This window comes from Lissotriton vulgaris, chromosome 6, assembly GCF_964263255.1.
Source record: "Lissotriton vulgaris chromosome 6, aLisVul1.2, whole genome shotgun sequence".
In the NCBI taxonomy this organism is placed as follows: domain Eukaryota; kingdom Metazoa; phylum Chordata; class Amphibia; order Caudata; family Salamandridae; genus Lissotriton; species Lissotriton vulgaris.
The window spans coordinates 1,474,977,647-1,475,002,355 of record NC_141694.1 but is presented as its reverse complement, the minus strand read 5'-3'; the positions used below and the strand labels follow the sequence as shown (position 1 = coordinate 1,475,002,355).

Below are 24,709 nucleotides of genomic sequence, written 5' to 3'. Positions count from 1 at the left end.
TGGGTTCAGTGATACGTATCGCCGACAGACTGATGAAAGGCTAGTGTGAGCCCTTCATCAGTAACCTGCTGATATGAACATAAGATACCTGTTAAAAAAATGCATTCCCCAAAAAACCTTCAGTTGAAGGGACTTTCCTATAGATGCATCAAGCATCCATTCTGCGAATCCTAATGAGCAAAAAATAACTGATCGCTATTTAGAAATCGCAGAATGGGATGCATCATCCAAAACGCAAAATATCTGCAATTCGCACCCGCCCGCAATCGACAAATGCGACTCTGCAAAAATCCCTACAAAATCGCCGTCGCCTGTTTCCAACCCCCTAATTGCGAATCCGCAATTACCGATTTCACAAATAGCGATCTCGCAAATTGCGAGATCGCAAAAACGTGAAGTCGCATTTGGAGCCCAATGATGACATCACTACCAGGAAGTAGCCTGCTCCAAGCTTCATTCGGACCACAGAGCTGGATACAGGAGGAGGCTGACACTGAGCTCCAGGAGCCACACCCTGCAGTGCCCATACAGGAGTGGAAATCAACCCACAATGTCCCAGGAAGCTGCAGGACCAAGTGAAAAACCCCGCCAGCGCAAAATCAAGTTCAGTGGACAAAAAAACGCCAGCGCAAAATCATGTTCAGTGAAAAAGAACTTGAGTACCTGATTGAAGGAGTGAGCAGGGACCACGATCAACTGTTCGGGAAGCTGTCCCGGAAGGTGCCCGAGGCAACCTAGAGGCGCATCTGGGTGCACATTTTTGAGTACCTGATTGAAGGAGTGAGCAGGGACCACGATCAACTGTTCGGGAAGCTGCCCCGGAAGGTGCCCGAGGCAACCAAGAGGCGCATCTGGGTGCACATCAAGGCAAAGGTGAACACGGTGGGAGTCACCCACCGGACCATCGATGACTTAAAAAAAGAGGTGGTACGACCTTAGAGGCCGTGCCAAGGAGCGAATAGCTGAGAGGCTGGGAGAGACAAGGGGTACGGGAGGGGGACACTCCACAGTCCCTGAAAACACCCCCATGGAGGACCCAGCAGAGGACACCATACACCCTGAAGCCTGCGTGGGCGTTACCCAACTAGACACCTCCCGCACCACACACCAAACTCAAGGTAAGAGGCATGCTACTGCGACCCCGTACCCTAACAATGCCCATGCCCCCAGTGCAATCCATATTTGTGACCAAAGTATTCCAGTCCCTGCTCCTCCCAAACGACCAAATGCATTGTGGAACATGTAGTGTGTAAATGTGCCTTGATAGCCACACACAGCCAGAATAGTCCAGATACACAGACCCCTAAAGCCAGCCAGGGAATGCAGACATTAACCAATAGTGAGCCTGCATGCATGTTGCAACATCCCAGGGGCCTGAATCATCAGTAATCATGCACTCATCCACATCACAGGTGCTGCGGATACGGACACGTCCAACAGTGACATTCTCCACATCGTGGAGACACCTGAAGAGACAGAGGGTAAGAGGCAGCCTGCACCTGCACAGAGACCCAGGAATACCCCTGCCGCTACAGGCGGAGCACAACATCACGTCTCGGCACATATGCCAGTGGAGCAGACCCCACCTCCAACCAGGAGGCAGAAACGAATCACAGCAAGTATGCGGGCCCACGCCAGCGGCAGGTCAAGGCAGCAGCGCTCCGTGCCCACCACAGCAGCCATGGAGCAACACGCACACAACGTGGGCCTGGGCATTGAGGCTCAGATGCTGCGTGTGCACCGCAAACAGGCGCAGCACATGGCAGCAATGCAGCTGCAGCTATACAAAACAGCACCAACATCAGTCTCCTCACAGAGTGTGCAGGAACTGACCACGGCGGTGAAGGAGAGCAACCAGCTGATGGTAGCGCAGCAGGACGTCACCCGCAGACGCCACAAGCTGCTGCTCACACGGCTGTCAGCCTACACCCATTCCAATCACCTGATCGGGAACGCCACATCCCAGCTCTCGCAAAGATCATTGGCCATGCAAACCCAGATGGTCCAATGCTGTGCTGACATAGCAAGGGCCCTGGAGCAGGTCACCATCGCTGTGGAGCACCAACAGGCAGCAGACCATAGCAATGCAAGGGGGGGGGGATGATGCCAGCAAAGGGGCATCTAGCCTCAGCAGCCTGTCTGTGTTTGTGCAAACAGAGAGGAGGCGCAGTGCCCGGCCCAACACTGCATCCAGACAGAACCAGCCCAACGTGGAGGGTGAGAGGCGACAGGGTGCGTGCGGCAGGAGGCGCTAGTTGCATTACATTTCAGGCTGTGCCGTGGTGAGGCAACCATGCACGCCAGCTCAGGTTACATGACCTTGGATGTTTAAAAGCTGTACCCTTATTTGTTGCTGATGGAAGCACATTAAGACTTTGTGAAATAAACAAAAGCTTTATTTTGACAACAAATCTTCCTCATGTCAATCATTGATGTGGCTTGCATGAGTGCAGTGTTGTGTGAAGGGTATGGATGCACTAGAAATAGTTCTGTGTGATGAGCGTGTGGCGCCTGTGACCTTCAGCAGTATTCTCCCCGTGTGCATGATGCACATTTGCAGGTGGCAGGTCACCCCCCTCCGACTCACTACCAGACACCTCAACAGGTATCCTCCGCTTGGTGACAATATTGTGCAGCATGGCGCACACGGCCAAGATGCGGCAGCAGATCTCGGGCCGGTATTTGAGGGCCCCGCCAGTTTTGTGGAAGATGCGGAATCTACTCTTTAACATGCCAAATGTTCGCTCAATCACATTACTTGTGTGCATATGCGCACCATTGTACCTTCGTTCCTGTGGTGTTGCTGGGTTGAGGTATGGGGTGAGGAGGTATTCACTGAGGGCGTAGGCGCTGTCACCTGAAGGGAGGAGCAGAGGGTCAGTGCCCGTTATTCGCGGCAACATGTTCTTAACATACTGTATGTGGGAATGTGTACTTACCTAGGAGATGTCCCTCGCCAAATTCACCCCTGACCAAGCGGGTGTGTATACCGCTGTGCCGGAAGATAAACACTTCATGCGTGCTCCCTGGGTATTGTGCCACAATGTCTGCAATGTTGGTCTTCGCATTGCAGACCACCTGAATGTTGAGGGAGTGATATGACTTGCGGTTTCGGTACATGTATTCGTTCTCTGCAGGTGGACAGATGTGTATGTGGGTGCAGTCGATGCAGCCAATTACATGGGGGAAATGGGCGGTTTGATAGAAGTCCTGTTTAGTTTGCATTAAGTCCTGTTGGGTTGTTGGGAAGGTGATGTGGTGATGGATCCAACTCAGCATGGCGTCCAGGAAACTCTGTAGGCAGCGTGAAAGTGTACTCTGGGATACACCCCCTGCAACTGCGACTATCCCCTGGAAGCTGCGGGAGGCCAGGAGGTGCAGGCAGCACAGGACCTGGACATGGGTGGGCACAGCATTGGTCCTCCGTGTTGGGTGCTGCATCAGGGGCTCAAGGTCTCTGATGAGCTTCAGGATCATTGCCCCATTGAGCCTGTATTTGGAGTAGATCTCTTCTTCAGTCTGTCCCAGTAGTGTAATCAGCAGCCGGAAGATGCGTTCATGGATCCTGCGTCTGTTCTGGGCTGCAGCCTGGAGCCTCAGCCGCCTTGCCAAGATGTATAGACCTGCCATTGTGACTTTCCTCATGCTCCTAATGAGTCTCCTTAAGTGTGTTTGATTTAGCCAACACCTGTTTGTTATTTCCAACATTTTTTTTTGCCACTTTGACTTCATGGTTACCACCTGGTTTAGCTTCTCCTTTAATTGCGACTCGCATTTTGCGAATTATGGTGTTTTTGCTATTTGCGATTGCTGATGCATGGGGATAGCGATTTGTTTGCTAATTCGCTATTTGACTGCGGATTCGCTATTAAATTCGTAGAATATGTGGAGAATCGCTTTCAAGGAATCGCAGTGGGGTTTTTTACGGGTTTAGCGATTCTTTGTTTTGCGAATTCGCAAATTGTTGTTTTTCTACTTGATGCATTGCGGAAGTGGAATTTGCAATCGCTGTTTCGCAGCGATTGCGATCGCAGATTCGTTTGATGCATCTATGCCTTAGTTGCAATAAAAAAAACAAAAAAAAAACACGAACTCGCTAGTTATGAAAAACAGCACAACCATAATCACCCAAACACACTGCTTGTGACCTTACACAAGCATTCACAGGGCTCAAGATCAGTGAATGGGAGAGAAGGGAGATGGTTCCATAACGTCCAAATGCCCGAGGTCTAGCACCTTTGATGGGATTCAATGAAATATTTTTGCATAAACTACTTTGCCTGATATCCAAAGGGTGCTTTCAAATTCATCAACAGTCCTCAATATATACTCGTGGAACACAGAACCCTGTTACATGCCATCGGACATTCACAAATATCTACTGAAGGGAGATTATGAAACTCAACTTTGTGGGAACAATGCTCAACTGTCTCTTCTCCAACCATAAGAAACAACAAACTCATTCGAGACATTATTGATCAAATGGTTTTGAAACGCAATATTAAAACTTAGGGGTTAAGCTGAAACCCTTCCAAACCTCACATGATCAGATTTTCAATCACAGCATCTATAGTTCACTTTGGAGTGTGCAGACTACAGTAATCGTAACGAATATTATTGTGTTCTAGTAAACGGTTTCAGACCAAAAGTGATAGTTTATCCCCCCAAAAACCCGGAAACACAGCAACCTGTTGTAAGAACAGCCATAGCCATAAACATACGAGAATCTCTGCCATTGACCAAGCTAGCTTGACCTCTGAAAGAAACCGGGTAAGCACGGCTCGTCGATTGAACAGATGCTACATGACGCATACTCTACCCTTTCTCACATACTTTTAACATGCATTTGTAATGCAATCGTTCTCGCATTTGTGAGAGTTTATGCTATTGGCATTATAAAGGACAATGCCTTTGTCTGTTCTGATAATTTCTACATAAATAAAAGGCATTGTCATTGACAATGCCAAAAGCTCAAACTTGTGTCAATGTGAGACCTTGACTGCCACGGACGGGCTGCTTGGAACGTGTCGTGCTGCATAGAACAGCAGGGGCTGCTTGGAAAGTGAAAACGAGCTTGGCACGCTGAACGTTGCAGGAAAGTATGTCATGTCTGCAGTAGGAGAAAGGCATTAAAGAAAATAGTGCTTACAGACTAAATAAAACATACTGTGTAAAAGATGTAAAAGGGAAAGTCCTCGTGGGAGGTTACAAACTAAGAAGGCGGTATTAAGGAGGGATTAACAAGCCTATTAAGGAATCAGAAGTCAGCATTTACACAAGCCAATGACAAATATGGGTGGAGAGTGGGCGGGGCTTCAAGGCCATACTATAATACAGCCTCACAGAGCAGCCATGCGCTGCCCAAGCTCAACCTAAAAAAAATGAGCATGCTAACAGCAGCAACAAGTTCCAACCATACACAAAGTTTTGCCTGTAAACACTGTGGACAGTCTGAAGTACTACATGAATGCTAGATAATATAACATCCACTATTTTAAATTAGAACACCAAGGTCACATCTAACCAGGCAGAAAGGTAAAAGCTCGGGCACTAACAGAGAACAAAGAGTTTCTGCCACGTTACGTTCTTTAACATTACCTACCGGACTACTAAGAAAGACAAGGGTTTGTCCAAATGTCCATATTAAACTAGATTGCAAAGCTCCATGAGGGGCGCATGTCGGCAAAACTGCTCCACAGATCTAATAACCAAGCCTTACATTGTAAGATAACCCAACATCTAAAATCTAAATTATTCATGATGCAGGAGCTGGTAAAGCAAAATGAGTGTCCACTGTATTGTCCCTTTGGGATTAAGCAACACAAAATGCAGGTCATGCGATTCTGCTCTAAACCCTACTCGTCTCTAAACACCATCCAATAAATGACATTCACAATATCATGTTTCCAATCTACGGGGTCCTAAAGGCATGAAAGACAATGAACATAGGATTTGAATGCAAATGCAGTGCTTTGATGCACTGTTTTGACAGCAAGCCTCCGGACACTTATTGCTTAAAGGCTGCAAATAATGAATCCAAAGTGTCACTGATAAGAACGGCTTTACATTGTTTTCCAGCTGGCACCAGGACTGAAGTAGTCCTGGGCTAGAAAGGGCAGCATTTCACAGCAGAAGACTTTGGGATTTTATTGAAGGATGTTGACCAGGTACCTTTTGAAGGTTAAGCTGAGACAATCAAGGTTCTCGCATTGATGTACTCCGGGTACCGTTCACTTTGGTATATTTGGGTTAGGGTTGAAACAGACTGAAAGACCTCTCCAATTTGAATAAAAACAGTTTTAGATACGAATGAGGAATCAGTGGCCTTTTCGGGACTGACTTTCAGATCCCATTACAATGTAAATGACTGTCACAACTGCCATGGGCAGGTCTCTTTTAGATGCAAAGAATCAAGTAACCAACAATTTCCTTTTATCCTTGTGGTCTGAAAGAACAAAATCATCAATGGCAATTAAGAGCTTTGACCTGCCACAACATAGCAAACCTCTAGATTTATGACAATGACCCAGGTCTCAGACTAATGTTCACTTTTTACGTGTAACCTGACTGCTTCGTTGCTATTCAACATCAAGACATACAAACATGAACCTTACAATCATTTTTGGGAGATTTTGTCGCACTAAATACAAATCTATTAGTAATTAAACATAACCCATCTTCGTACATTGCAGAAAATTTCAGTTACGGGCGTTAGTTCTTTTAGGTCATATTATAATGTCTAGATTCTAAAATTGCATTTTTCAATATGTAGGAATAAGCTAAAGAAAGATAAAATATAGATTAAGCCACATTCAAAAATACCCCAAAACTCGCAAACCACTGATGAATGCTACTATTATTTACCCAAAGTTGCCTTGTAATAGTTACCCATTTACCATCTAAACCAAATGGAGAGGGAGAGAGAGGGAGTGAGAAAGAGAGAGACCTCTCGCAATGCTGTGTTTAACTTTATTTTTTCAATGAAGATAAATAAACTACCAATAAAAGCGCTGTGAATAATAATTTACAGGGTTTTTTTGTCGAACTTTGAGACCACTGTCAAACATTCACCAAGAAGGCTTAACCATGCTATATTTTATAATATATAGTTATCTATCTATGAGATTGTGCTTGTGTGTATTGGTAGGGACTTTGCTTACATAATACACTGTCACAAACAAACCTCATGAAACTTTTAACCCTTGTCCATAAAGGTGTACTTTATGAAACCATGAATATGGAAATGTAAATTGATACTTGTATAGCGCACTACTCACCCGCAAGGGTCTCAAGCCGCTTGTACGAATACCGCTGTGGAACCCATCCTGGCTTTCCCTGTGAGGCGTCCACTCCTGGGCACCCCCAAGGTGGAGGCCAGGCATCCTTAGCGTTGTGGGGGCCGTTGTGGAGATTAAGCAAGCTACTGCCCAGAGTTGCAGAGTGGGACTCCATGATTGGAATAGGCACTGAGGCGAGAATTATCAGGTCTGTGAAATTTTGTGCCCAAGACCCGCCGAGGCGGGGAATTGAACCCTGGTCCCGGGCTAGACCTCTGCATCAAGGTCTGCCGCTCTAATCATTGAGCCACACTTCTCCAATATGAAGGTTATTGTTCAAATAAGGCAGGACAAGCAAAGATGAAAGGTATGGCCTAAAGTTTATTACTATCTAACAGATTCTCTCGAGTGGCAGAAGTTACGATTGGCATCATTGCATGTTTAGTGACCGCTTACTCATTCCAGGGGATCGACGATTATACAGGTAGCAGTCAATTACAGAAAAATTATTTTCAGTTTGAAAACAATGCATGCATCAGATGTTAGTTTAGCAACCTAATACACAATACTCTAGAAATAAACATCTTAGCAGGTAATTTTTCATTTTCAATACTAAATTCAGATGTGTCACAACCTCATTTGTCATGGTGACAAGATAATAAGACAAAAAATGCTTCAATACAAGAAGCAAAATTGCTGCCTCATTCCAAAAAGTAGGCTTAAAGTGCGTCCGTGTTAATACAATTGACAAAGACACAATGCACATTTAAACTCTGCAAATCGGTGGTAACAGAAAATAGCATTAATTTGTCAGGATGTAGTGATTTTTTCACTTGAGATGCAAGAATGTCATACATAGAGTTTGATTTCAAACTGGAATACACAGCATGCATGAGTACCTAACAAGCAGGATCGTTTAGATATTAAATGGGGCAGTCAACACATACGTGAAGGTGAGATTAGCAGGCCTGCCGCAAACAGGCAGGAAGGGCCAGTGTCACCTATGATTATTAAAAAACAAAAAAATGAAGGAATGAAATAAAGTAAATTTTTCAAAATGTACTTCGTACTGAGAGTATGAGCACTGATGCTCAATTGTACAGACATGCAGGCGTTAATGACTATCGATGATCGGACATATATTTCTGTAGAGCCATGCAACGCTTTTCTGAAAATCACAGCTAAGGGAGACAATTTATATGTATAGGAGCTCCTGCTCCTCTCAGAGTGAAACGGACAACAATGTTGCGACACCCATTGGTCGCAGCCTGTTTTTAGGCATTAATATAAATGTCCATCATAACTTTTTTGAACAGTGAATGATAAAAAATTTATAAAAATAAAGGACTTTCATTTAAACTATGATGGGTATAAAATAAACTCTTGGAAAGCTGACAAATCTGAATAATGGTTCCATGTGTTTCTAAAAATTAGGCAAACAACTGTAAAATATCAGGTTATAACGAACTACTGCTCAGTTCAGAGAGTGTCGCACAAAGCTTAGTCTGAGACATTGTCTTAGGAAGTCATGAGACTCCTCTATAACGGCATACAAATAGACAACTGTATACGGTTACAGCATGCATATGTCAAACATTACTGCTGGCCAGCCAACTGGAAAACATTGTCCTCTAGAATAGAGCTGTACAACTCGAAAATGTATTTAGCACAAACGAATTACAAACACTGATTACTAATATGTCTTAAAAACACTATTTGAAACTCTAGTCCATTTATCATATGTTAAAGTAAGTTAAACTGCATATATAATTCCGGACATGCAAAAACCAAACCTACGATGTTTGTGATAACTTCCAAAAATACTCCTTTAACTGCTTCAATCACACTGTTCTACACAAACAATCCATAACAGCCAACTAACACCAGTCACATTATTACGCACCACCAACTTTTCTTAAGTACCCTCATGCACACTCGTCTGTTCACGACTTTGGACAGCCAAACTGGCATAATGTGTACATGACAAACCAAGGCTCAGCAATAGACCAATACTGGCTAAAGACCCATGTCTCAGATGTATGCTTACAGAGCCCCAGTGCATTTACTGACTACACAAACTGGACTCCAAGCACTAGATCACACCTTCACCAGACTTTGACATTGTTTTTCGTGACACCATCACTTCTGAAAACGTATGGAATTGCTGTGTCTGCCTTATTGCATGTATTAGAAGTAACCGATTCTTTTTAAATAAATTAAAATACCCAAAGCACTAACAAGACCTATGGTGTTCTTTCCGTCAGTCCTGGAAAGACATTTACGCCTAGTTTACTGGTGCATAGGTTCTGAAATGGGATCACCGGGTTAAATTGTCATAAAATCAAATCGTTACTGAACCAAACTGCTCAATGATGAGTGGTTAAATGTATTTTTTCATTTCGTATAAAGTACTCTTTATTGGAAAAGCCTCTGTGGTAAATTAGAAGTGAATTTCCCTTGCCAATCAATATGTGCACTTCATATCAGAACTCTCCTAAATGAAGCTTGCAGCCAGCAAAACAAACAAACAAAAGGAACACACCAACATATTCCCCTCTGACCCTGCAAAACGATGTTCTTTGAAAGGCCATGAACCACAGATGTTGGTGAAAGGTCTCAGATCAGAAATCCTCACCCGCTTGGTTTCGGATAGGATATTCGTTAGTCGATGTGGAAACGTTAAGGGCCACTGCCGACGAAGGGAAACTCAGCTCTGGCCGCTTCCTTCCCTCGCACATAAACCACCAGCTTCAATCTACCTAATGACCACCTTGACACGGCGGCTCTCTTTGCTGAAATGCAGAAAGGGCTCGCAGCTGCAACTAAATCTCAATCTTCCCATTTCCCCGGAGCACTGCACCACGCGCCAGCAGGCTCGGTGCCCTCGTGGCACGTGACGTCTGCGCAGTGCAGACCATCTCTACGCGCCTGCCTGACCAGACAACGCAACGCTACGCTGCGCTGCGCAGTGCCCGCAGCTGATCCGGGCGTTTAAAACTCACATGTCGAGGATGTCATGGTACATACCTGAAACGATTCCTTGATGGCCCCTTTGCGTTGGTATCTTTGTGCAGTATTAAGAACCGCTACGGTAGTTTTTTCAGCTATGATTTTCACACCACACATCAGAAGCCAACTGCATACTTTACATTTCAAGTGTAAAAAACACATTTGGCCTGCTTTTTAGCGGCCCTCAATTACGGATTACTTTTTTTGTACTCACCTAGTAGCGGTTTATGAGCACCTCTTAAAACCGACAGGCCCGTCGGCACCAGTGTATACGATCCATACAGCCAGGGAACAGAGGTGCACGAGGGCATCCAGGGTGAACGACTAGCTGTTTGCTTTTTCAATTCCACAGTGAACTCCCATAATTGAAGTGACAGGCGTTGCAAGCACAGACACTCGTATCCAAGCTACATGCTCTAACAAAGGGGGGAGACTCTTCCCTTGACCTCCTGGGCAGAGGAGGCCAGAGAGACCACTGTGTAGCCCCACGCCATTAATCAGACATTACGCATCTTAGAAATTGTTATTCTCCCACATGGACTACACTATGCAAACGGGGACGTTGTGTACACTGGGGTATGGTGGAGGAGCAAAGACTAGGGGCCATGCAAGGAACAGTAAACGTACACTGAGATAAATGTCATTCATTACTGAAAGGAAAACGGATCATAGAAAATCCGATAAGAACAGTCATGGGAGGTCATCACGCTGTACAGACAGACAGCAGTCGATCACCTTTTTATTTGGGATGCACATATTCACATAATGTAGCCTCACATTTGTGAGGACAAATTAGCCCTATTAAATGTCTAGTCATACTTTAGGAATCCAGCACAGAGTGTACAAGAGGACAGAAAGAGCTAACCAAAAAAGATGAGGTCTGCGCAACCATGCTAGCTTTCATAGGTACGGAGAAAGTTATGTACATTGAGAAAGCAATTTTCGTTCATACCACAAAGTAAGTGTGGGAGTGGGTGGAAAGAGTGGCTAACAGCAGAGAAAACAGAAAAGGACCTTACCAAAACTGACTAACAGCCGAAATTATCCAACAGAAGGAACAAGTATATGGAAAAAGTACAACAGAGGGTAAAAATCCCCTGCAAACAATTCAAAAGATCTGAGATCCAGAATGGGGTGCTCAGTGCCATATATCTGCAATATAAGAAAGTATATGTAGAACACACTCTAGCCCCCTTCGTATAGTGGGTACCCTTCTATTGAACCAATTTGGTACCTCAACTTTAAACAAAAGGAGAGGTAGAAGGTATTCCCAAATAGCACGCAAGTCTGGTCTTTGGAACTCATGATAAACTTCTTGCAATAACCTGAACAGACACATTCTAAACGTTTGTCATGCCTGAAGGCATATTGTGCCACTTGTGATATAATAACTGCAGCATTCCCCCAACAGAAGTGGTGGGAATAGAGAAGGGGTTTTGAGATAGCAGAAAGGAGTGAAAAGCTGGACGGACTGGAGGGGCAAAAAACCCTTGAACTCCATTGTCCGCATATTATGCACTTCCTTTCTACTAATTGCAACTGTGCTTACAAGCCAGATGGAGGACTAAACAATTTTAAGAGTGCGTCTACGGAATATGCATTTTTGTGGTATTTGAATAGCGAGAACACAGGGTGACGGCATCAGAGCACCCCACAGGAAAGCAGAGATACAATCAGACTGTGACTCTAGGCCTCTTGGCGGTGTGGCTGAGTAAGGCTGGACTATATACTGTCTTGTGATGAAGTGCTCTTTAAAGAGACAGGTCTTCTGCTTTCTTAAATTGAAGAGGGGTTGACAGGAGTGTTTGATGGATATAGAGATATTGTTCAAGATCCTTTGTGTGCAGGCAGAAAAGACCTGATGCTTAGTCTATTTTTTTTTTTTGCACCTACTTGTCCTTCAATCTGATGGTAATCCAGCTGTGAATATGCAGCGAGCCACTTGCGATGGTGAGCTTGCCAGCCAGATAGGTTTGGGCGCCGATGGTGATGGCTTTGTATATGAAGTTTATGACCTTAAAGTTGGTTGAGGTTACCACGGAGCAATGGGAGTTCACAGGATTGAGTGACCAGCTCATATTTCTTTAGGCCGATATGCCATTGTGGACTGGTAGTCAATTAAATAAGTGAGCATGACCTGGTCTTTGCCCTTCACGTTATAATAAAATGGAGGGATCTGTCACAGCATACAAGTACAGAACAGGTTCAGACTGCAAAACGTTCTCAAACAACTTTATTTTGTGCTTAGGGTGAAACAGGTTTATACTCCATCAAGGCAATGTTTGGATCCTTGTCTCAAGTCCGTATCGGTGCATAATCAAATCCCTTTTTAGAAAATAATCTATTCCAGTTCTTGCAACTTGGGGCCAAGCAGAAAATGTTTACCTCTCAGTAGAACTGGTGATATTTAGACTGGCAGGAGTTAATTTTCAAAGAGAAGATTTTTCAGCGGAATAAACTGGATGGTATGATTTAAAAGGCAATGAGGCTATCAGGAAGAAAATGTAATGCATTTTTCTTTACATAGATGGAGACACGAAAACATGCAGCTAATAATCAACAAAAAAGTCACAAATATTAAATTGAAACGGTCTTGGAATACAAGAAAGTAAGACCAGGGACACAGTTGGGAACGTCAGAAATTAACTCCCCTGTTTTATATATTTGCATTTGTGGTTGCTTTATGCCTTCAAGGTGTTCGACAAACTTGCCTGGAAGTTCGACAAACTTGCCTGGAAGTACTCCGGGATATTTGTGATTAGCGTATATTTCCAGCAGTATTACTATTCCTTCAAGCGCACTCCGTTTGAACTAATCTGCAAACAGGTCTTTATACAGAAGTCATCTGCGGCGTTCCTCAAGGCTCCTCGCTCAGCCCAACCCTCTTCAAGGTCTACATGAGCCCCCTCGCAGCCATTGCACGCCAGCACAACCTCAACATCATCTCCTACGCCGACGACACCCAGCTGATCCTCTCCCTCACCAACGACCCCGCCACCGCCAGAGCCAACCTACACGATGGGATAAAAGAGGTACCGAATGGATGAAGAACAGCCGCCTGAAACTGAACTCAGACAAGATGGAAGTCCTCATCCTGAGCTCCTCGCCCGGGACGACTCCTGGTGGCCCCCCGCCCTGGGCACCGCACCCAAACCGACAGATCACGCACGCAACCTGGGCTTCATCCTGGACTCCTCCCTCTCCATGACCAGACAAGTCCTCGTCGTGCTTCAACATCCTGCGCATGCTACGGAAGATCTTCCGGCGGATCCCCACCGAGACCAGGAAGACGGTCACCCAGGACCTCGTCACCAGCCGTCTGGACTACGGCAACTCCCTCTACGCCGGAACCACCGCCAAAATCCAGAAGAGACTCCAGCGGATCCAGAACGCCTCAGCACGACTCATCCTGGACATCCCCAGCCACAACCACATCTCCAGAGACCTGCACTGGCTCCCGGTCAACAAGAGAATCACCTTCCGTCTCCTCACCCACGCACACAAAGCCCTACACAACCAAGGCCCAGGATACCTCAACAGCCGCCTCAACTTCTACGCTCCCAAACGCCAGCTTCGATCGACCGGCCTCGCCCTCGCCGCCGTCCCCCGCATCCGAAGAGCCACCACAGGGGGAAGGTCCTTCTCCTACCTCGCCGCCAAGACTTGGAACTCCCTCCGGACCCACCTCCGCCTGACCCAGGACCACCTCGCCTTCAGGAAGCAGCTCAAGACCTGGCTGTTTGAGCAGTAGCGGACCCCCCCTCGCGCCTTGAGACCCTCCGGGTGAGTAGTGCGCTATATAAATGCTTTGATTGATTGATTGATTGATACCCACCTCTTTGAAAATAATTTTCTCTGATGGAACCCATTCCTCACATCATTTTGTTTATGGAACTCTTCCAAACCACAGTTAACTGATCATCTATGTTGGTCGTTTTGGGCGTTAAATGGGTCAGAAAATCCACTGGAAAAGTTCATGAATCCCAACAAAAATACACCTTCAATGGCAACCATGAGCCCCTCGTCTGGGTACATCGGTTTCCAAATCTAGCCCTTTACAAGTAAAAATCTGTAGTGCTGACAGATTTCTGCATCTTCATCCATTCAATTTACGTTTCAAAAAGTACATCATTTCTACTTGCAAACACAAAGTTTCAATTGGGGCGCCAAAAGTGTGCAAATTCAGCCCTTTGTTATCCTGAAAACTCTGGTCTTGAGGCTTTAATGCCTATAGACTGCAAAGTAAATACACACGAAAATGGAAATGTTGATATGGGAGAGGACAAAACTTAGGCTGCTCGAGCAAAGTTTGGACAACTTCCACAGAATAACCTGTCAAACTAAAAGCGTGACTGTTAAATAAACTTTATTATAAACATTCAAGGGATCCAAAGGGAGAAGCCACAAACCAAAATACGTACTGCTCCCTATCTAAGCAAGTATATCACACAAGAAGTAGGACTGGTGTAATACGAAAACTCAGGGAGACTGTACGAAATCTGGTAGCAGTCGAAGAGTCGAAGAGAGAAACAAAAAAAGGGTCCGCTTGTTATGCAGGACAGAACCCCTTTCTAGACAAGAACCCCCACTCACCCAACAGTGACATGCTTCATCATTGGGATTAATCCTCACACCAAGGGAGCAAGTTCATTGGTGTGGGATACAACTCCTCACCAAGTGAGGAGGAGCGGAGGTGTTTTAGGAAACCCAAGAGCAAGAGTGGAGCGGGTAAGGGGAAGTTTGCAGGAAGGAAGGAAAAGTATAAAACGGTCTACAGAACAGCTAATTACTTTTATTCCGTGGCCTTATGAGACAGGATTAAAAGAGAGTGCTAGGGGTTAGAAACAAATATACCCCTTGTAGGTCAACATGTTTCTGCCCTTGGATGACACCAACCGGACACCCGCAGTAGATGCACAGACTTCATTAAGCTGTGCAACAGTGGTGTCACAATATGGGCTGGAGAGTGGTTTCTCTACGTCAACATATAGGAAGACGGACCCACAGCATTATGGACCAACGTTGTATCTGAACAGGCTACTGATTTGGTGGCCAGTATATACTTTTTCTGTTTGAATTGTGCAGGGTAACTATATACCTTGTCCTAAAAAATGCCCCAGAACCCTGGTTGGGGTCACCAAAGGGCAGAAACAAGTTGACCTAGTGTAGGGGTATATTTGTTGCTAACCCTTAGTCCTCCTTTTAATCCTGTCCCTTAAGGCCATGGAATAAAAGTCATTAGGCCTTCTATAGACCGTTTTATACTTTTCCTTCCTTCCTGCACTCTGCCCCTTATTCACTCCATTCTTTGAGTTTCCTAAAACACCTCCGCTCCTCCTCACTTAGTGAGGGGTTGTAGCCCACACCAATGACTTTTCAGCCTTAGTGTGAGGAGGGAACCCAATGATGAAGCATGTCACCTCCAGGTGAGTGAGGGTTTTTTTCCTGAAAGGGGTTGTCCCCTGCATAACAATCAGAACTTTTTTTGTTTCTCTGTTCGACACTTGGACTGCTAAAAGACAGCAGACCGTCTCCCACAGTTTTCGTATTTCATCAGACGTACTTCTGGTGTGAAAAAGACTTGCCATGGCAGCCTTCAAAAGGCCGCCGGGTCCTTCATTAAGAATGTAAGAAACATTTAATATGTATGAGATACAAATTTTCTAAACTCGCACTTAAATGGTTACACCCACAGGACTTTATAAACAGGCAAGGTTCAGGACAGTGCCCCGCACACATTCTTGGCATGGGCTGGAATGCCAATGCCATAATTAGTCAAACATGATATACACAGTGAGCAGGGGATGAACACACCTTAAAAAGGTTCACTGAAAGCAGACTGCGCCAAAAAGCAGCACCTAGGATTCGAATAGCAACTTACTGTTCCATTTACCAAATGCCCTTCATTCCTCTGTATATTGGCGATTCCACGAATACAGCTGTCGCTGTAAACCAAGGTTCTCTGTATTTTACCAACACTTGATTTCAAAACCGGTCGATGCTGGGCATGTGGAACCAAGTGATTGTTCTAATGGATTGATTATTTACATAAAACATTGCAGGGGCTAGAACACGTGAGTGAGAACTGACACATTCACCCTACTAATTACTGGAGTATTTTGTTCAACTAGAAAAAACGTGCCGCACTCTTTAGATTCTAAAATGAAAGTATAAGCTGGTCCAAACATTCAAAGCTCGGGAAGTGGTAGGCCTTTGTAATGGACATGTATAGAGGGCATTCCAAGTTACAGAACATTAACTGCTGAATAGAAAAGAGGAAATGGCCTGCCTTCAACTGCACCTACGTCACTAGTAGAATCTCACTCTCAAATAGAAAGTGTTGCTTGCACATCAGCAGCTCCATCAGAGGAATTTAAAAATCACGCAAGCGCAGACCCTGACGCAACGCAGGATGTACACAGCCAATTCAATGCAACATCAAGTATTATGCTTGCCGGAAGTAAGCGCCCCAATGACAAAGACACATACAGATGATCCTAAGAGGCTTGAATTCACATACTGTTCACAGCCTTCCTAGAAAGTGCTGGTCAGGGCAACCTGCCAATATAAACCTCTGCTTTACAGCATCAAAAGGATACACTTTTGCATACGATACAGTGGAGGAAATGTGGGAGACACACAAGGCATTCAGACCAAAAAAGCTACCAAAGGGAACAAGCACTGGCAAAGGCACAAAAAACAAAAAATCCTGGAGTTTTGTATACCACTAACTTGACCAAGGTTTCAGAGTGCCAGTTGAGTTACACAAGGACACATTCATTTTTGTTAGGCACAAGGAGATTAAGTGATTTTCCCAGAATCACAGGCTGTTGAGCGTCATTGCCGAGACCTGAACCCCGTTCCCTAGATTTGAGATAGAGAACCCCCTAGCCGTTAGGCCACATTCTAGTTGGCTGCAAGTGTTTTGGCTTTATCAATGCTTGTTTTGTTATTTTTTTTAAACTTTATTGTTGTGAAAGAGACCGGGCTCTAGTCATCTGGAAATTAAAAGAATTAAAGAAACAGGGGGAAAAAATGCCAAAATTAAAATGTGCATCCTTGGCTGCTAACCTTTTGCTTGGTCAAGGCTTCATTTGTTTTTTCATGTATTTTTTTTAATCTCTTTATACATAGGTTGCCTGTCAGTAGCATCCACAGGGTCTTCATGAGCTGCTGGCTAGTGGGTTGCTTTCTGAACGGCTGAAATAACCTAATTTCTAGTCACAGCCTTCTGCAAGGCTTTTGTTTTGTCATTTTTTTTGCAAAATGTTTATTGTTGGTTAAGCGGTCGGACTCTCGTCAATCTAAGATGGGAAAAAAATGGCTAAAAGCAAATCAAAATTAATCTTTAAAAGCTCACATTCCCTTAATGGTTCCTGGCACTGAAGTGGACTACTTTAGGTGTGGATGTACTCCTTGTGAAAAGGCAGGAGGAGGTCCCTCACTGTAAAGTTAGCTATTATCGGAAGAGGCCTTACTCACTGCCCCCTACTGAATGCTGTGTTGGGCAGCAGAAAAATGTGAATGACAATAACAGACCAATGGATGAAGAAGGCTGGCTGAACGCCCCCTGTAAGTATACTACACAATTTAGAAAAATTAAAAGGCCTTGACCAGACCTAAAAAGTCGATGCCACTTTACACTTCAGTTTGTGGGGGCACTGCTAATGGTAAAGGTATGAGACTGAATTTACACATGCGAGATACAAGAAAGGTTGCAGCTCATTCCTTTTATTCCAGCGCACCGGTGATGAATCAGAAAGACTGGATGTGGAAAAAGTGCTATCACGGGACACAAACGAACCTAAATACTAAATGCAAGGAGCAAGTCAGTGAATAAACAGAATTGAACTGAATTACCTTGAACTATTTGTAGCCACTCCACAGGCACATTTGGAGTTAATTAATGACCAGGGGCGGATTGGCAAGGCGGGCATTCGGCAATGGGCCGAAGGGCCGGTGCCTCAGTGCCCTCTGTGGGCCGTTTTTTTCTCCCCTGTCCCAGTCCACAGAGAGTGGACTAGGAAAGGGGAGAAAAAAAAAACGGCCCACAGAGTGCACGGAGACAGACAGAGAAAATGAAAGCAGCCTCGCTGTGCGGTCGGACAGCGATTGTCAGCTGTGGCCTCTCCTTCACCCCTGCCCTGCCAAGCAATCAAGCTGAGGCTGGGCTGGGGAGGGTTGATTGTAAGAATCGGCCTCCCTGGGGGCTAGGTGTTTCTCATCACCTCGGCCCCCCTGGGGCCCATGCAGCCCAGAAACAGTGTTAGTATTAACACCTCGCCCACAGCCCTTCACATTAAGGGCATAGTGGGCGAGTAAGAATGGGTCTTGCTGTGGGGGCCAGGTGATGTTTGGAATTTTTTTATTTATGCGATTTTATATAGCGCGGACTTTACCCGAAGGTGTCAGAGCGCTTCACACTAGGAACAGCAATAATACATGAGGAGAAAAATTACAACTGGACAAATTACAAAAGCAAACGTTAAGTTACATGAATCAAAAGTGACAATAGTGAGCAACCAAAATACATGAAGTAGCAATCGGTACATTACAGGAGGAAAAAGTGATATGTGTGCAGGTTACAAAAGCGTACAGAGTACAAGTAGAGGTATAATACTGCAATAAATGGCAGACACTCCAGCACAAGAACAAACGTTACATAGGCAATGGTGGCACTTGTGCAAGTATCTAAAGCAAACGAAGGTGAGAGGTAGCATACAGTGTGATACCAGAGAAAAGTGACGTTTGCAAGTTACAAAAGGGTACCATACACAGGTACAAGGGTAATACTACAGTAAATGGTAAACACTCAAACTGCCAGAACACACTGGGAAGCCACTTCCCATGCACCAGCTTCACCTCAGCCTCCCCCCTGGCTACCTGGCTACCTTGGATGACCAAGAAAGTTGTGTTTTGTGCTCCCCTGCCAGGACATTTTCCCGAGGCCTGGAGGGCTGATTAATTTACTAATTGCAGGGGCCTTACCTCTGTTCATGTGCTCCTGAGCTGAAGGTCTGGGGAGGGCTAAGTAGGTTAGTAATAGCAGGGGCTTTGCTGCTTTTCAGGTGCTCCTGTGCTGGAGGGCTGGAATAATTTTGTGACAGAAAGGGGCCTTGCTATTTTTTTTAGTTGCTCAGCATGTAGGCCATTGTCACCTTGGCCCTGTGTCGTGTGCAAGAACAGTATCCTCCCACTTTCATTCCTTGTCTGTGCAAATGGTGTTTCATGAAAGGGCACGCCCCTTGAATGTGGGCCATGCCCCTTAAATATGGGCCACGCCTCTTGAATGTGGGCCATTTTTTTCGTCCGTGCCCGGGCCGAATTGTGATCCCAATCCGACCCTGTTAATGACTGAATCAGAAGGTGTAGTAGACAGTCAAATTACCCCTGTAGAGTACGAGAAAATGTTGCGTTGTCAGTTTTAAAAACACAATTGAACTGACTGAACTATTCCTTTTCCCAGACGCGGTGAAACTTTAACAGCGTTACGTCACAAAAACTGCTACAAATACCTCGAAGAAGTAGCACAGATGTCAAGTAGGATTAAATGAAAATACGACAAGGCAGACGAATATCTCTGAATCGAATTAAAAACGCACACGGTCCAGCCAGGTTCACTGGGTGACGGAGGCTAACTCCAACAGGGGCGTCCAGGGGGTCCTCGAAGGCTGCTGGCTAAATTGCCATCTGATAGGGGCTGAAAAAAGCCAACAATGCCGCCAGTGTGAATTTCTGGTCACTGTGTTCGGCAGTGCGGGGCAGGTTTGCTTTATTTTCAGACCGGCCCTGGGCTTCCACGCATCAAGAAGGTAGTAGCAGAGGTTGGCTGTGTAGTAAAGCACAATAAATACGTCATGCTGCTCGAGAAATATGGATGTTGACGAATGATTACAAAGCGAAGTTTGTTTCCAGTGTCCAGCAGGTGCCTTTCTATTAAAGGCCACAAGAGGGAGCAAGTCGGATGAAATAGTGACTTTGGAAATGTAAATGTTTGCAGAACTGGAAACTCAGTGTTCGCTTTCTGCACACCTAAATTTTGATGTGAAACAGAAAAAAACGAGTAACATCTCGGCACAAGATGTGCAAAATGTGTCTAAATCCGAATAGTTTCCCCTTACAAACGTAATGCTCGGTAAACTAAACGGTCATTTAGGAGTCCGGAAAATCCCGGGTTATAGACGTCAGTACCGGGAAATCCCGCTAATTATATAGGTGTCCTGTTTTATTTCCAGAGAGTTTTGAAAAAAAATATATATATATTTATTTCTCAAAATGTATTTATATTTTTTACATATAATCAAATGTTTTTAGGATCAAATGTTGGCTGTTAACCCTGTATGAATTGGAACCATATTTTTCTTGTGAACAGATGGTTAGACCTGAAATTAGCATTTGATTTATTGAGAAATTTATACTATCTACACTAGCACTATAGATTTTAATATATGCACTTTTGCACAATGCCTCTCCCTATAGCATTTACATGTGTACATAGAAATAATGATGTTAGAATTGAGACAATTTTGAGTACATGTCATCTAGTACACGTGACTGACAGGCCTTCTTTTGGTTGAATGAATAATTATCGGATTTAACCGGTCATATCAAAACATCGAGGCTGTCACTATGTAGGCAGTCTTGGATTTATCCAACCAATGAGAACTTTTAAAACGATTTGTATTTATTATTTTATAAATACTTTGACACTTAGCACTTTACATGTTTTTAAATTATTTTTAAAGCATGTGTATAAAAATTCATTGTGTCATATTATATTAATCTGCCTCAACAATGTATAACTACGAAACGTTTTGTGCAGCCACAGGAGTATGTTTTCTGTGCCCATGTGACCTGTGATGTCAACAACTGGGAGGGGTATCACTCACTTTAAAGTAGTAGATGGTGTTTTCGCTTATGACACGTGAACAAGGGCTTACGGGCTTGAAACGCGTTGTGTTTGGGTCACTTGCAAATAAAATCATCTTGCCCACTTGAAAATACCTCGGAGGTCTGTGTCTTTCCTCGCCTGTCTGCCGCGGCGGAAATCAGGAAGTGGTTCAAGTTTCCAGGAGATATAGATATATATATAGATCTATATATATCTATCTATCTATATATATATATATACATACACATACACACAAAACAACTCACTCCTAAAGAAACGAGCAGAGGCCAGACGGGGGATTCAGATGGAGAACACCTTTATTGAAATTCACGGCATGATGCATTTCGGCCTGTCATGGCCTTCCTCGGATGCTTAAATGTCAGGAGGCATTTCCATCGTCACTAAATATATAGTCCAACACTTCCTATTTGGTGGAAGCCCGCTCCGCCCCCTCAATCGTGGTATTGGCTCACCAACCCGTAGTTCATTGGAACCACAGGTCCCAGAGTTCTTCGCTTCCTCCAGGTAAGTGCTGCGAGGGGAATTTTCAGTTCCGTGTGGAAACGCGGTAAGTCGTACTTGCTGTGATTATAGAAAACTGCCAATGTCCTGTTAAATGTATTCCCAGGTGCCTCCTCTGGTCCCCACACACCTATTCAACCTCACCGACAACCTGGAGGCAAATGTGGCGGAGGTAGGAGTGCAATGCATCCCACCCTGCGTGTCGCCACCTTGCTATTGTCCTGGTATATATTTTAATTCTCAGATTGTGGCGGCATGGCTCTTTAAAAACGGGGTGACGTGTGCAGGTGCTGGGGTAGATGAGAGAAACGCAGACCTCAAGTCTCACACATTAAGAGTGAGACTCGAGTATATGGAGTGTGGGTTCAGCTCTCAATATCACCAGGTTCACCGCAGCCAACACCTGCTCAGAAGGGTTCAACTCTACATTTTAAACGCTCCTCTCTCTATTCGGGGTTCTGCAGTGCAGCTCCCGGGTGCTCTACGCTATGGAAACAATCCCACCCCAGGGGAGACCTCCAGCAGGGCTCTTCATTCATGCCCTTTGGATACCTCAATGTGCTGCTCCACTGCTTGTGGAAGCTATGCGTTTACTTTATTGAAGTTTGTGTCGCTTTATTTAAATGTGCTATTTTTTCTCTGATGTTTTTTCCATGTTGTCATTGGTGTTGCAGTCTGAAGTGATGCGCATTAGCTCGGACTAATACAAGTTTTCTAAACTTGAAGTCTCTCTGGCTCGTCCTATTGCGCAGGGCCGGTGGTGATCATGCTGCACCCCCAAGCAGGCCATTTACCTTCCAGGGGTGATAATACATTATAAACGTGCATTTAATGCTCTTGTGTTATTTACCACACAAGCTCCCATGTTAGAACATTAGTCTTCTTCACCTGTTTCTGTTAATGAGTGGGCCTTCTGTGGACTGCGAACACTGCTAATGTCTAGTCCTACCTCTAGGTTTATGGTATGTCCCAGATTTTGATTTTGGGAATCTTTGTGCCGTTGGTCACGCCAATGGAAGCCCGGGCACATCTAGTCAGGTGGGTACATGTACATACACGGAGGTGGAACCTGAAGATACAAGTTCCAATTCAGCACGACAGGTATATAAGATACAACTTCCCAAAAGTCTCTGGGGGTTTTTTCTCTTCCGAAACTTGACGACAGTGCTGGAATGTCCCTAGCTTTTATGTTCTAGTGTTGCAGGGTACACCCAACATGCTTCAGTGATCTTGAGAACGGAGCCGGTGCCCCTTCATGGCTTCCTGGCCTGCGAAAGCTGTGCTGCTGTGTAATCGCACCGTAATGCCGGGCGCTTCAAGTGGAAAGCACCAATGGCTGCTATTTCCTCCAGTGGACGCTACCATTACCCAATGGTTAAAGCCCTGCGAATGGCAGAGGCTACAAATGTAAGGCTTTGAGGGATTTTTCGAATATGCCTCTCGCTGCGATTGGCTGCAGTGACATGGAGAGCCACCTACTACTCCCACCAGCCAACAAACACGTTTGTGTAGCTGGTGGGAGGAGCAGGTGCCCAAAACCACAGCAGGGGGGGGGGGGGGGGGGGGAGAAGAGGTGGCAGAGTAGTTCAGTGGCATCGCTATATTGATGACTTGTTCATCATATGGCAGGGGACAATGGACCAGACACAAGATTACATCAAGGCCCTGAATGACAACGACCATAACTTACACTTTTCGGGTACAGTGAGTCCAGTGACAGTGGACTACCTGGACCGAGTGTTTTCGTGGAAGGAGGAACCCTGCATACAGCTTTATTTAGGAAAGCCACAGCTGGAAATTTAACATTATATGCAAGCAGCAATTACCCCCAAAGCTCATCCAGAGTATACCGTATGGGGAGCTTTTAAGATTAAAAAGGAATAGTTCCAAGGATCAGGATTTTGAGGCGGCAGCCTCAGAATGCATCACAAGATTCAGTGCTAGGGGTTACCAAACTAACAACCTGGCGAAAACTCTGACTAAAGTAAGAGGGATACCCAGAGATAAGCTGCTAGCAGCCAATGAGCCTAAAAAGAAAGAACAGATCAAGAGTCAATTCTGCATGATCACCCCATACTCATCTGAAGCCAACTATCTTAGGAAAATGCTCAAAAAGAACTGGCCCATATTAAAAACCGATGCCGTCATCAAGGATGATATACCAACACATCCGTTAGTGACTTTTAGAAAAGCAAAATCACTAAGAGACATGCTAGTTAGGAGTCATCTAGAAGCTATACCAGGGAAAACCAACACTCTGAAGGATATGAAAGGGTTTTTTTCCGTGGAGCAGGTGCAAGGAATGTACCAACAGCAGGAGAGTTCTAAGTTACAGATTGCCGATAATCAATAAGATGAAACCTATAACCAAGTTCATTACTTGTAGTACTTCCTAAGCAGTATATTGCTTTGTTTGCCCCTGTGGACTGCAATACATAGGAAGCACTATCCATCAACTCAAAATCAGAGTCCTGGAGCATTTGAGGGCTATTGAGAAGGTAGATGTAGCATACCCGGTGGCACGCCACTTTTCAGAAGTACATCAGATGGATAGAAATAAGCTACAATTTTATGGCCCTGATTTTGTCCTAGTCCACATCAGAGGTGGGGACCGGTTGAGAAAATTACGCAGACTAGAGTCTCGATATACAATAGACTTGATAACCAAATCCCCAGGAGGACTGAACAGTGGGGAGGAGTTAGCTGTACATTTGGGATCATGAGTGAATGGAAATTGTGTTCACTGTCTTGTCTGGATACATATGGATAAACATACATGCAGATATTCAATCTTTGCAGAGGCGTGATGAAATTAGCCGTTCTACCTGTGGTCTGTAAATACTTCTGTATATATTTTTGTATATAGCTTAGATTCACCTGATTTCTATGATAACCAATGAACTTTTGAACATGTTCCGACTATAAACTAACACTGCCTATGATATGAAATGGTTAATGGGAAAGCTTTATAAGGGACATTGGCCGATACATGGCTTGATTGAATTTATTA

General features: G+C 44.7%; 1 protein-coding gene across 6 annotated transcripts in view; it reads right to left on the bottom strand.

Annotated features, from left to right (window-relative positions):
• The window catches only part of PELI1 (pellino E3 ubiquitin protein ligase 1), a 346,060-nt gene that overhangs the window by 29,596 nt on the left and 291,755 nt on the right, over positions 1 to 24,709 (bottom strand). The gene's annotated exons all lie outside the window — the stretch shown is intronic.